This window comes from Trachemys scripta, chromosome 2 (assembly GCF_013100865.1).
Source record: "Trachemys scripta elegans isolate TJP31775 chromosome 2, CAS_Tse_1.0, whole genome shotgun sequence".
NCBI lineage: Eukaryota > Metazoa > Chordata > Testudines > Emydidae > Trachemys > Trachemys scripta.
In genome coordinates this window covers 128,290,649-128,305,507 of record NC_048299.1, presented here as the reverse complement: position 1 = coordinate 128,305,507, position 14,859 = coordinate 128,290,649, and positions in this window count along the sequence as shown.

The window sequence follows — 14,859 nt, the reverse complement described above, 5'->3', positions numbered from 1 at the left end:
TTATTCTTCTCTACCTGGCATTGGTGAGGCCTCAGAGGTTTGAGATTCAGGGGTGCTGGAACAATTTGTATAGTGGGGGTGCAGAGAGCCATTTTACCAAACTGTAAATCCTGTATCTGATGGAAACCACTTTAAGGCAGGGAGTGCTGCAAGTAGGAAAAGCTTTCTAACTATAAGGATAGTTAAGCACTGCAACAGGTTACCTAAGGAGGTTGTGGAATCCCATCCTTGGAGATTTTTAGGAACACATTAGACAAACAGCTGTCAGGGATGGTGTAGTCCTGAATCAGTGTTGGGGCTGGACTAGATGACCTCTCGAGGTCCCATCCAGCCCTTTATTTTTATGACTATATGAAACCTTATTGTCAGTATGTGAGAACCAAAAAGACAAATGCTGAGAAACCACCTGAGTTTGTGAGGACCTTATTTTTCTGAGACCTTCTACCTTGGAAGGCAAATGATGGTCCCAAAATCCTCTTTTCCCACATTTTCCCCTAAGCCCTCACATCAAGTCCTCCTCGTTCAGGTTAGAAGCAGAACACGCAAGATAATCAGATAACAGAACACTGAGACCTGTGGACCAAATTCTGCTCTGTTAAACCAGTGTAAATGGACACTTCTGTAGAGTTAATCCAGATTTGCAGAGGTTTAACTGAAAGCAGAATTTGGCACTGTCACCAAATGTTAGTTGGAAGTGAGGAACTATTCATTTTAAAGGCTAAACAATCCTTGATATGTGATAGCATGGGGGGGGGGGGGAGTGAAAGGACATTGCTCTAGAAGTTCAGACACACTGGGGACAGAGCTGCACATGAATTATGTTTATTTTGCTTTGCTGTTGCTACCGTATTATGCTCAGACAGACCTTGTCAACTGCCTTGTTTTCAGAAGTATTTCTGCCACCTTGAGGCTACATTTCCCTTATTTTGAAATGCCTGATCTTATAATTAAATCTGAAATGCTGGACTAGCTTAAGGGTCAGTTTGCTCTGAAGCCATGGTCTTCAAGAGCAACATCCTCTTGGTCTAATGTGACTGATATTCTCAGCAGACCTGGTTCTCTGACTGACACTACGTTTTGTTCAGGAATTAGCTTAAATCTTGATGGACCCAATCTGAGCCTCCCTCCAGTGCACAGCTATTGGAGATGGCACTGAGAGAAGGTGAAGTGTACCTGCCTGTGGCCTTTAAAAATCCTATTCATCTCACCCAGCTCAGATTAGTCAACTGGGTCCTGCTCCTACAGGATAGGAGAAGGATGAGATGTAAGTGTGAAACTAGATTTGCCAATATGCCAGTGAAATTCCATCCCAATATTGGCTATAACACTTATCAAAATATTATAGCCAATATTGTGATAGAATTTAATTAGGACAACTTTGACCTAGGACAGTATTCCTCATATGAGGATGCTTTGCTATTCTTAACCAGTCAAAAAGTTTATTAATTCATCCAGAAGCACTCAAGTATACAATCAACAGTTTATATCAATCAAGGCAAGTACTAACACAAAATGCATATGCAGCCTTGTACATGATTAACATAGACCATTGTTGTGGTCCAGCAACTATACCAAGAAAAAATACAAATCAACAAGATTTCTTTTTACGTTTACTTATAATCATTAGTTATCAATTCTTTAGTACTTCTAGCACATTTATCTCACTTCTAGTAATTATCCAAGGAGTAAGGATGCATTTCTCTTCAGGCACTTTAAGGAAAGTGGTCCCTGCTATTAGAAGTGTTTGGTCTGAAAGGGACAAATGGAAAATATCAAGAGCAATTGCTTAAAGCTATTGCCTAGATCTTTCAAGCCAATTTGCTTGGGTTTACAAAGGAGAACATGAATATAGGATTTTTAGTTAAAATCCAAAATATGGTTACTTGAGGTCTCCCTAAAAATAGTGTGGACTCAACAAGATAACATTGCTATTTGTATTTAAAAAACAGAAGAAGAAACACAGTCTTTGAAATTAAATCTCACCACCTCTTCTTAGTTCTATAACCCTGGAGGAGGGGACAGCTGTTCACAAAGCTGGTCTGAGTGTCCCACAGTACTTAGGAATGCTACAGCTTATTTGTGGGTTAAGACAATCTTTTTCTTAGCCTATGTCTACATTTTAAGCGAGGGGTGTGATTCCCAGATTGCATTAGACATTCTTGGCTAAATTGAATGAATGCACTAAAAATAGTGTAGATGTGGCAGCAGGGACTGTGGAGAGCAGCAGCAGCACAGCGTAGCTGTACCATGGATGTACCCACAGTGTTCAGGTGGGTTTGTACTCGGCTCAGCTAGTTCATGTCACTGTTTGCCACTACTTTGGCTATATCACTATTTTTGCATGGTAGCTCAAGAAGAGCTAGCACAAGTGTATCTAAGTCAAGCTGGAAATCCCATCCCTGGCTACTTGTGTAGATAGTCCCTTAATCCTGTAACCCTGAAGAAGGACAGAGGCCCTCCACAGGGGTTCAGCAAACTCTGGAGTCCAAACAGTGGCCTCAGGTTTATATATCTTGTTTGTGGGTCCCTTGGAGGAGGACAATCTTCTCATTTTCTATTGGTTTCAGTTCTCTTAGTTTCTCAGCTGCTTCCATTGGCACCAGCGAAGGAAGCAGGTGCTTAGGGCAGCCAATGGAAAGGGGTGGCAAATCCAAATTTTCAGCGGCAGTTCGGTAGTGTGTCCCTCAGTCCATCTCTTCCTTTTTGAGCTGCCACCGAAGTGCCGCTGAAGAGGAAGAGAGGGAGTGAACAACCTGCCGCCGAATTGCCGCCGATCAGCTTTATCTTTTTTTTTTTTCCCGCTTCGCTGCTTGGGGCGGCAAAAAAGCTGGAGCAGGCCCTGGCGACTGTATATAACAAATGTCTTCAATCCTTTTCTCTTCTGAGGTTTTTTATTTGATTCATTTCCCAAACTGTATTTCAGTATTAGCCCAGACTTTTAACTGAAATCCCCCCACCTTTTAAGGCAGTTTCTTTTAATATTCCAAAGTAATACTCTGGTTAGGTGATTACATCTTTCATCATTCCCTTTTGTTCCTTGGGCTATACAATTCCTATCACTTTAAGATTGCAACAATAATTTACAAATAAAAAAAAAACAAAATACCTTATAGTTCTTCTAAATTTAGTGGACATAGTCTAGACATTTTTTATTATAACAGTTACTTTTCATTTCATATTTTTCAGGTCTTATCATTGGATAGGAAAGAGATTACACTGGAGGAACAAGACCAATTATTCACATATAGAGAGATCCATAAGGCATATCTGATCCATAAGGCAGACAAATGTACAGTTTCTACTTTGGGGTGAAAGATATCTATTTGACTTTTTGGACTATCAGTAAGTTTGATGTCTGGAATTTTAAGCTTTTTTGGGTCACCAGCAACTATTCCTAGCTGGTTTAAAATTACATTTGCGGTGTTCATCACTGATCATTGGTTAGCATATAGCCGACATTAGAGCACTTAGCCCAGGAAAAAGAGCAGTCATTTTTGTATGTTCCCAGTAGGGGTTCTCTTAAGCAACAGCAAGAGAGATGGAACTTTTATCCACACATAAATTATGGAAGTCTTTAGTTTGAGGGACTAACAATAGTTGGAAGACTCTTTATCAAATATCAAAGATTTCATTTCCTGGAATTTATGTACTTCAACTTTAGCTTAATTGATCTCCCGAAACAAGATGTCCAAGCTGTTAGGTGTGTATATTGATTCTCATTGTATTTAAATCTCAGCCAGTGCTAAAGGTTTGGAATATACATAGGGATGATTGGTGGAAATCTTAGTTGCTGCAAACAGATAGAAGGGAAGAGTGAGAACTATAGCTGTTAATATATTTTCAAGGCATATTTGACTCCTATATGCCTTGTAGATGGCTAGTCATCAAGAGCCCTGTATTATACTGAATATAGTGTCCTTGTCTGGTGAACATGTAAAGAAAGAAAATGGGAGGAAGATTATATGGTGACTTCTAGAAAGTGTTTGAAAAGGAGATCAAAGACCACAGTCTACCATTTCCCCTCCACTCCACTCCCACAAAAAATACGGGGAAATACAGCAGAACCTCAGAGTTATGAACTGACCAGTCAACGACACACATCATCTGGAACTGGAAGTACACAATCAGGCTGCAGCAGAAACAAAAAAAGACCAAAAAAAAAAAAAAAAAAAGAAAATACTGTGCATTATGGTGTAAAAAAAAAACAATAAAAGGGGGGGGGGGAGCAGCATTTTTTCTGCATAATAAAGTATCAATGCTGCATTAAGTCAAGCTGTAAACTTTTGAAAGAACAACCATAACGTTTTGTTCAGAGTTACGAAACATGTGTGAGTTACAAACAACTTCCACTCCCGAGGTGTTCATCACTCTGAGGTTCTACTGTACAAGGGAATATTTATGAGAGGGGGGGAGGGATAGCTCAGTGGTTTGAGCATTGGCCTGCTAAACCCAGGGTTGAGAGTTCAATCCTTGAGGGGGCCACTTAGGGATCTGGGGCAAAATCAGTACTTGGTCCTGCTAGTGAAGGCAGGGGGCTGGACTTGATGACCTTTCAAGGTCCCTTCCAGTTCTAGGAGATAGGATATCTCCATTAATTAATTTATTTATTTATTTATTTATTTAGGGTGATTACTGTGGGATTTAAAGACTGGAGGAAAAGATCTCTCCCTCTCCTCCAAGAAGATGGGGTCCTCAATTCCCTCTTATCTGAAAGGGGTCCTGAGAATTTGCCCCCTAGCCCCTCTGTAGATTTTTACCTCACTATCCTACAGGAGCTGAGGTAAGGGTTGAGCCAGAGTTGGTAGTTTTCTTATTCTTCTAAAAGTGGTTTTGGATGAATAATCACTAACACGTTGCTAAATCACTATGTATTTCTAAATAATCCATGAACCCTCACAAGCCTCAAACGTAATGAGATCTGCTTCTACCTAGCAGACACTGGTATTGAATTCTCTTAATTTTAGCACAAAAATTAACTCTGATATGTTGCTTTGTTGGTGAAAGATTTATGTATCAAGACATATTCCAACTGGAGACTTAGAAATGCAATGGCCTGGCCCCAGGAAAATGCATGGGAACCCTTTGTACTCTGGTAGCAGATCAACTTTTAAAGCAAGATGGCTTGGATTAGACTGTTTTCCATGAGATGCCCTCAACTTTGGAACATACTCCTCACTCTTGCTCTAAAACAGCCTTGTCTTTTGACCTTCAGGGAAACATTCAAGGCTTATGTATTTAAGCTTTGTCAGTAACACTTTAATTTGTGTTATTGAGGAAGAAGTGATCATTACTTTGCAATACTTTTGCAAAGAATTAAATGAGAGTATTTTCAGAAGTGACAGTCTCACCACTGAAAGCTCAGAACTCCTGCCCCTTAAGCAATTTACTACTATGTTTACATAGTATGTAATTGGTTTGCTTTGGTTTCTAAGAGCTGTATGCAAAACACAAGGCACTTTAGGCACCTTATACACCTTTGAACATAGGATGAGGAAACAAGTAATCAGACTAAATCTAACCAGCAGTTTGCCTCATCAATAGTCCCCAGTAAAACTCAATCTCTAGCAACTCAGCTCCCAACTAAACAAAGCTCCCTGCCAGGGTCGGCTAGCGCGGCAGGATTTGGGGGACGGCATTTTGCTGTCCTCGGCGGCAATTCGGCGATGGGGGGGTCCTTCTGCTCCGCGTCTTCGGGGCGCTTCGGCGGCAGGTCCTTCACTCGCTCCGGGACCCGCCTCCGAAGCGCCCCGAAGACGCGGAGCGGAAGGACCCCCGACGCCGAATGCTCTGAGGAGGAGCACTGCCGCCTAGGGCAGCAAAAACTCTGGCACTGCTCCTGGTCCCTGCCTACCACACAGACCTCAGTCCCATCAAGTCCTTCCCTCCCCCAAAGCCTGAGCCTATTGATAATTTCCATTTTTCAATGCTGCAGCTTAACCAAAAGCAATCAAAGCCTTTTGGTGATGACATGAAAATATTGTACTTTTACTTTAAGTTACATGATTATCCTGAAAAAAATGAAACAACTCTCACTACTGCAAATTAAATACAAGCAATAGACAATTTGGGGGAAATTTTCAACTCAAAATCCAGAAATTAGAGGCTCTAAGAAATAAAATAATTTTCATAAATTCTCACTGCCTTGAAAACAAACATTGTGTGAGCCTCTCTGTGACATTAACAGAAGGAGACCCATTTTTAGTTATTTGGCTTTTGGCAGAGAATTTCAGTTCTGTATGCCCAAGTGATATTTACTTGTTCTAAGAAGATGGGGGAAATTTCTAAAATAATAGACATGTCTTGCAAATGACAAATGCTTTTCATTGCAAGTGTTATTTGTAAATCTCAGCACCTACAGAATAAATCTCAAAACAAATAAATGAAGCACATTGTTTCCATTTGTATTAGAAACTTTTTAGAGTAGTTAAAACCCACTGAACTGAATAAGTGCATAAGTCTGAATATTTTGTGAGTTTCACTTCTAAAGTTCCTGTGTCTCCTGAAAGTGTCTGTATTCATCATATTGCTAGTTTAATGCACATGGAAGATTATTGATGTAACATTTGCTTCAGTTGTTTGCTTGTAAGATTCAAATACTATGATGACTCTTAAGACTACGTATTGCATGAATGCAAATATCTGGAAATAAAGGATTTGCACAAAAAGAATCATGTTTCAGTACTTTTTAAAAAACATACGATTCATGCATAACTTATTTTTTATTTCAATAATAATACGATGAGTTATATGCTAAAAAAAAATCCTAAACTGTTGCTGGGAGTCATCTTTGACTCATCTTCTTGTTAGACCCATTCAACCAGGCCATCTTTAAGTCTTGCTGATTTTTCCTGCACAACATTTCAAATATCAAACTGTCAAAACTATCATTTGGGCTCCGTGCACTCTACCAAAGATACCAGCTCTTATAACCTGGAGGTTATGTCTGATGTAGTGAACAGAGGGATCCAAAGAGGAGAATGCCCAGCTCAGATCAATGCAGGAGGAAATGAGGGTGTTACAGAATTGGGTGGCTTCTTTAAAAGAAAGTGTCACTAGTCTAGGAATTGGGAAGGTCATGTGCTTATGGGGTCAGGAGACTGGGCAAGTTAGTATAAGAAGAAGCTTGGGATCCAGTAAGAAGAGAGTCCTGAGGGGAGGCATGAGTATGCTAGAGTGCTCCAGAGCCAGGAAGAAAAGAAAGTCCTGCTGGAAGCTGGCAGCAGATCCACTGAAAAAGCCCTGCAAGGATTAGGTCTTGTGAGAGAACCTGAGAAGGATTACACCGTGTCTAGCCAGCCTGGGAAAGAAACCTAGAAAGACAGAAAGCACAGGAAGAGGCTCTGGGAAAGACCTAGTAACAGGGCTCAGTAGGAAGTGATCTAGGGACTACAGCAAAAGATCTAAGTATATGAACCTTGGTAATTTGTACAACTTCCCTGAACTAGAACCCAGAAGAGAAGAAGGGCCTGGGCTCCTCTGCAGGGCAACTCAGGAAGGTGCTGTAAAACTTCAGCTGCAAGAGAAGGAAAGACTATTGAGCCTGGAGTCAGGCTGAAGACTCAGCACAAGGTTGCTACATTTGTTTTGTTGGACTGTGTTTACCCCTCAGAATGGGGTTGGACTCTACCTTTTGGCTGAAGGGCTGCATCATTCAGAAAGACTGGAATTTGCCTATCCAGGAGTGGGAGACTGCAATGCCTGGAGCCAGAAGATGGGAAATGGAGGCATGGAACACCAAGTAGCAAGAGAGGATAAGCTGATATTGTCACAGATAGAGGTGTGGGTCTTGGGGAAAGGATGGAAGTTTGAGGGGACTGTGTGTGAGAAAATGTGGGTTGTCTGTAGAGAGGGACTGGAGAAGGTGGGGAAGGACTTGGAGGGGGACAAGTGGAATTCATGGGGAAGGAAACGGTATCCCTGAGAGCCTCCTGAAGGCAAGGATCTCATGATACTGTGAGGGACAGCATTTGTCCCTTTACTTTCCAACTCTGTAGGCAAAATTATTCCACTGTAATTTATATAATCATTTTGAGAGTAGCTATCATTTTACACTTCCAATAAAAGTCTTAAAACAACTTTTCAGTAAAATTTTTTTTTTTCCTTAGGACTAGATATTTAAATGGTCTTTAACCCAAGCTGTAAATCTGCTTATCAAAGTGTCTGGTATTGCAAGGGGATAGGAGCTGGTGGGAAGAGGGGTGTATTCGGGGCAGGAGAATCTCTACTGATGTTAAACTGCCAACTTACTCAGTCTGAGCTCCAGGGAACAATGGGCATTTGCCAGTTCTGTGGACTCCCTTTTGTGATAGGGCTCCTAGGCAGTCGCAGATGAAAACTAGGGGTCCAGTCCTGTAAGGGAAAGGCTTATACGCATGTGGAAAGGCCCTTATACTCATGCATAGTCCCAATGAAATCAGGTAAAGGTCCTTAGCCAGATCATGGCCTAACCCTGCCGCCCCCTAAGGGAAGAATATTCTGAGGGAGAGCTCTACTAGGCTGGATCCCACTTGGGCTACACAGAGGTTTTCAAGCCTCCATGCACTAACTTAGTGGAATATGGCTGATAGTATAGGCAAATGCAGCATTACAAAATGCTCTGGGCATTCTTCAATTTCTGCATAAATCCTTAATCCCTGATTTGTAATAACCCCATTAGTAATAGGGAGAAAATAAAAATTATATATAACATCCTGGGGAAGCCTCAGAGTCTGAACATCTATCAAAAGATAATTAACCAACATAGTATTTTTTTCTTGTTAGTTTAATAAGTAATAAAGTGAAATAACATTTTATTTTGTCATAAGAAAAACATTACTTCAGAGAAATAAATAAAATGAATTAAAAATTGGTTAAACGGAATTATCGAGATTACAACAGAATGATCAAGATGACAATTTCTTCGTTTCAGAGATATGGAAATGTCAATTTAAGGAGCATATGGAAATCTTAAAAGATCCAATTTACATGTACTGAGACAGTAACAATTTTGAAAGTGGTTAATTAAACATCTGGGCGCTCGCAGCGTAAGCCTTTGGTCGAGAATGGTTGTGTTGTCATCCTTTTTCAGAGATGCTTTGAGTAGTACTTACAAACCTACACTTGGAATATAACAAATTTTACAGAATACCTTAGATTTATATAATTAGTGTCTTTTATCCAAAAGATTGCAAAGTGCCTTCTAAGAGTATTCACAGCACATGCAATCTCTTCATCCACCACTGAAATGCATCTGCCTCAGTGAGGCTACTTAACAGGCCACAGCAATATTACACCATAGTTTAAGATGGGATGTGATGCATACTATAGATTAATAGAATTGAGATAGGCAGAATGTAAAATTACCTAAATTTAGAATTTGGCCATGACACTGGCATTAATAACTACACTTTGATTAGCGATATTGTGTGATCTTATGGATACATATGGTTAGGACCTAGGCTGTGTATTTCATCCAAAGTCTTGTGTACATTAAGAAAATGAGCAGTTGTTGACAAGCATCAGCAACAGCTGCAATTTTACTGGGTAACCATCTTACTGTAGACAACACTGTAATGACTATACCTCTGGCAGTACCTAACACTTTGCTTGTTCTATATGATAGCCTCCATAGTGGACTTGATGATCAGAGATCAATGCCATGTATTTGGGATTCAGTCTATGTAGCCCACTTCCCAGATATCTGGTAGCCAGCCAAGCAAGAAACTGATCTAACATTATGTTCTCTCTCTAATCACGTTTAAGGGTTTGTTATTCCTAAACCTCTGGCTGAAATATATGGCAATTGGCCTGGATGGTTTGGAAAGCTATATATTTTATCCCAAACAGCTCACCTCTATGGCAATTTCTGTCCCCTGAGTTGTTGTTTTATAAAGAATTTTGCAATATATGTAAATATATATTGTCCAGTACCTATGTCAATGGCAAATCATTGCCCTAAAATGAAGAGGGCAAAAAGATAACAAACTGGATCAAGTGTAACTGTAATAAATATTTTATAGAAATGAGCTACAGTTAAAAAAATAAAACTAATATTTCTTGACATTTTTGCTATTCCACCTATTTGAAATCTCTGAAGCACAACCAGAAGAAAAAAGGAAATCTCGTTTTTGTTACGTACTTTGAAGACAACCTTGAGAATAGGAGACTGTAAAAATACATAATATATATAATTAGATATTCATTGTTAATAACAACCCTGTGGAAGCTAGAAATGACATCTGTTTCCCTAACAGAAAATGTCCTTGCCCATTAGGCACACACATTGGCAGAGACCTGCTGATAAGTGGGGAGGCACAAGTAAGGGCAGAATGTTGGCAGCGACTTCAGCAGATGTTACTGAGCATGCTTGGTCCATCTGAGCATGCTCAGTAGAAGCCAAGTAGTTAAATCTCTGGGGGTGGCATGTGACCCCCACGTGTTCAGCCCCCATGCGTCACCTCTGCACATTGGTATGTTATTGTAGTGTCATTCTTGAGAGTTCAGCTGCTTAAATGAGCTTTAAAACAATCCCTTTGAGGAAAGAAACCAGTCCACAAATAATTATTTATACTTTTTCAACTTTTAGAAATGCAAATGGTATGCTCAGATTATGGGTTACCACTGAACACCAATGATGGACCCAGTCCTGCTTGCTTCTCATTGAAATTGCAGTCTAGGAGAGTTCTGTATGGTTATGTCTTCACTGGAAAAACATGTTTATGTTTTTAACTCAGGTTAAAATAGCAGTAAAGGTCTACTGCTATTCTGTATCTTGGGGAATGATTCATTTCCCCCTTGCCCCAGTGAAGCTCTGCAATGCTCAGCCCATCTCTAAAATGAAGGATAATAAAACTTACTTATCTCATGGCGTGGGGAAAGTGGAGGTGTGTGAGAAAGAGAAACCATCATGTTTGTAAAATGCATTGCTATCCTTGGACAGAAAACCCTATAAAATGCAAAATAATATTCTTCCCATCACAAGCCCTCATCCATTCAAATAAATCCCTGCATCCATGCAGCATGCTGTTAACTGGAATGGGACGGTGAGAGTGTAAGGACCTGGTTGCATGGATCAGTCTGCATAATTGGGTACTACTGTGCTTATTCTGTCCATAGACTTCAGAAAAGGAATGTTAATAAAGGAGTGGAATTGACGCATTTGTTGTTAGGTACCTTGATATATATACAAAATCCAGAAAAATAATCCCAAGGACTATGGTTATGTTTCAAATCTAAGCAAGTTGAAGACCAAGCAACACTACTTTTCACACAATTGAAATATGGGTCCCAGTGCACTAATATAACAAGAAGAAAATTATTGCTATTTTGTCGGCTTAAGCAAAAGAGGATTAAATCCATATATACTATGGACTTGGCATATGAGCTGACCTGATCCCAAGCTTTCATTACTTATTAATGCCCACTTTGTTACCAGAGCTCTGACACTGCAACCAAATGTCAGAGCTTAGACTGAGTAAAAGAAGACATTTCATTGGATAACGTCTCTCCTTTTTGCTTTTATTTGAAGCATTCTTTAATTAATAAGTTTTTTTTGTTGATTTGGAGGAAACGAGAAAAACATCTTCAATAATTTTCTCTCGTATTTTAACTAAATACCATCACTGTAACTTACAGTAACTGAATGTAGTTACCATTAACATATTATCAGTGTTTTGTGGCTTTGGTTTGTTTTTAAGTAACTGATGACAATAACACATCACCTTTTTATAACCCTGAAGAGTATTCTGATTACTCTTCCGGCTGAAAGATGATGGGAATTTCAGTTACTTGGCAATCCTTTCATTCCCGTCTCAATCATAAATAATGCAGGCACTGTATCCAAACAGCCACAGTCATGTACAGCTCACAAGCATGATGTAAACATCATCTGAAAAGGAGCACTGGTGTATTACTTCTATGTGAGTCATCAGTAATATACAGATAATATACTTTTTGGATCAAAAACTGTCAGGGACCAGACCAACTGGAAACAGCAGCTGCTGCCTGCTCCCTGACTAATGGCACTGTTAGGCAACCAATGAGCCCAGCTGTACTGCTTTAGAAGGCTGAGTGTCCACAGCCCCTGAATGGCTGCCGGTTTAGCAGTCCTGCTCATAAGCCTGGCCACACAGCAGTTCAGTAGCTGCTCAATGCATACCATGCCCACAGCTGTGCTTGACTTTCTTTCAGTCCCTGCTTCCAGTCCTTGTTCCAGAGCTTGCTCCTGCTTGTTCCAGCTTCTGCTCCCCTCTGGCTTCGACTCCTGGCTTATGACTCCAGTTGGCCCTTCAGTTCTGGCATTCAGCTTCTTTGTCTCTGGTATTGATCCCTGGCCCTGCCTCTGGCTTATGATTCCAGTTTACCCTGTCCAGCTCTAGCATTTGGCTTCTACCCCTCCACTATTGACTTTTGGCTCATTTCATTTCACTCTGCTCATCCCAGACCCAGCTTTAACCAGTAGGCCGACCTCTTGCCTTAACCAGTAAGCCTGACGGTTCACTGCCCAGTCAGCAACAGATTGAGCATCCCAAATACAAAGACTAGGGGCCCACCTCTTTGGCATGAACCCCTCTCAGGCCAATGCTCCCCTGGCGGAGCTGGTAGGGGCCATACAGAACTTGCAGGCACAGTTGTCTGCCCCGCAGGTGCAGAATGTGGCCTTACAAACCCAGGTGGCTTTGATGGCAGCCCAAGCTCTTGTCCCACAGGAGCCAAAGGTGCCACTCCCAGACAACTTTAGTGGCAATTGTGGTCAGTTTCCCACAGACCTGGACCAAGTAGGGCTAATCATTAGTCCGCTCACTGAGGAGGCCTTGGCCTGGGCCTCACCACTACTGGAACAGTCCAGCCCCTTCCTGGGCCAGTTGGAACAGTTCAGTCGGGCCATGTCAGTTATCTTCAGTGACCCACACCGAACCACTGAACCCATGCTGCAAATGCTGCAGCGAGGGCATTGATCAGCTGCCCAATACACAGCCAAATTCCTTCTTCTCCGCGGACACTAAGTAGAATGAGGCTGTGCAGTGTCGTCAGTTTCAGACTGGGCTTAATGATGATGTAAAGGACAAACTTGCCCCATCTCAACAGCCTGATCAATCTATGCATCACAACTGACAACTGCCTTGCCAAGCGGTGCCATGAATGTGGCACAGCCCCTTGAGCCCTGACAATGCCTTGGCTTCCCACCCCTCTACCACACACCCAAGTCCAAGACCCAGAACCTATGCATGTCTATTAGGCCCATCCACACCTCTCTGAGACTGAGAAGAACTGACAGCAAACTTCAGGCTATGTCTGTATTGTGGGGGCAGCAGAATGTTGAGATGCCCTGCAAAGATCAGACCAGCTTTGGGGTTGGGAAATGCCAAGCCCCAGCCCTGATAAGAGGGTCTGGGCTGGGCCAATCCTTTTCCCTCTCCAGAAACTCTCAACCTTGTGGTCTCTGTCAGGATGGTAGCAACTGCTAATCCATCCTTGATGCAACTTCGACTGCCTTTTTAGTTCCTACTTCTGAAGAGCCCAACAGTTATCCTGGAGGCTATTGTCAATTTGGGGCCTCAGTTAATTTTATGGATGAGGATGTGGCTTAAATCCATTGGATCCCTGGAGTGTGTAAGAATTCCACAGATCTGGTGGAAATCATTAATGGATCATTTCTGGCCTCTGGGCCAGTCACCGACCAGACCATACCTTTGGGAATCATTACCCTTCAGGGGCACTGGAAAACTCTTCAGTTTGGGTTGATTCAAGCCTCTCACTCTCTGGTCATCCTTGGAATGCCCTGGCTCACTGCACTTGACTCCCGGATCTGATAGTGAAAATGGACAGTACACTTTTGCATCCTGTACTGCCAACAATTTGGCCTTCCTGGGGCCAAAATGATAACTGGTAGTGTCTGCAACAAGTATCATCATTCAGGGAATGCCTGCTGTGAGGGAATGGGCCCTTGGTAGTTGAACACGCCCCCAACCGTCCTTCCTGCTGTGACCAAAATACTTCACAAGTATCATAACCTTGCAGATGTACCTGACAACGGAAATGCAGACACACTGCCCCTGCACTGAAAATACCACTGCCCAATCAACCTTCAGCCAGGCACCAAAATTCCCTATGGCTGCATTTATGCCCTTTCTGAACAAGAGCTTCACACCCTTCACATCTATCTGCATGAGAATCTGCAGAAAGGATTTACCTGGCTGTCCACTTCTCAATAGGGGATCCAATCTTCTTAGTTAAAAAGAGGGATGGCTCCCTGAGGCCTTGCATTGATTAGGCCTGCAATAAGGTGACGATTTGGAACTGTTACCCATTTCCCCTCATTTGGGAACTCCTGATCACACTCTGCCTGAATTTTTACAGAGTTAGACCTCCATGGGCCTATAATCTGGTGCAGCTTTGAGAAGGAGATGAATGGAAAACTACCCTCTACACCCAGCATGGACACTTTGAATACCTAGTCATGCTATTCGATCTATGTAAAGCTCCCATGATCTTCCAGAACTTTATCAATGACATTTTCCAGGACATTCTGGATCCAGGACATTAATGATTTATCTCAATGACATCCTTATTTTTTCCTACAACCAAGCACAGCACGACCAGCATATACAGAGGGTCTTAGAAAGGCTTTGCCAATGCCGCCTTTATGCCAAACCAGAGAAATGCCAGTTTCAGCAGGATGCAGTAGAGTTTCTTGGCTACATCATCTCCCCAGAAGGGCTGGCCTTGGACCCACACAAGCTGACAGCCATCATCGACTGGGCAGCATGCAGGGACACATGGGGGGGTCCAATACTTTTGTGGCTCTGCCAATTTCTATAGAAGGTTCATCGAGGACTTCTGAGGGATGGTCACCCCAATCACAGCCCTTCTGAGGAAGGG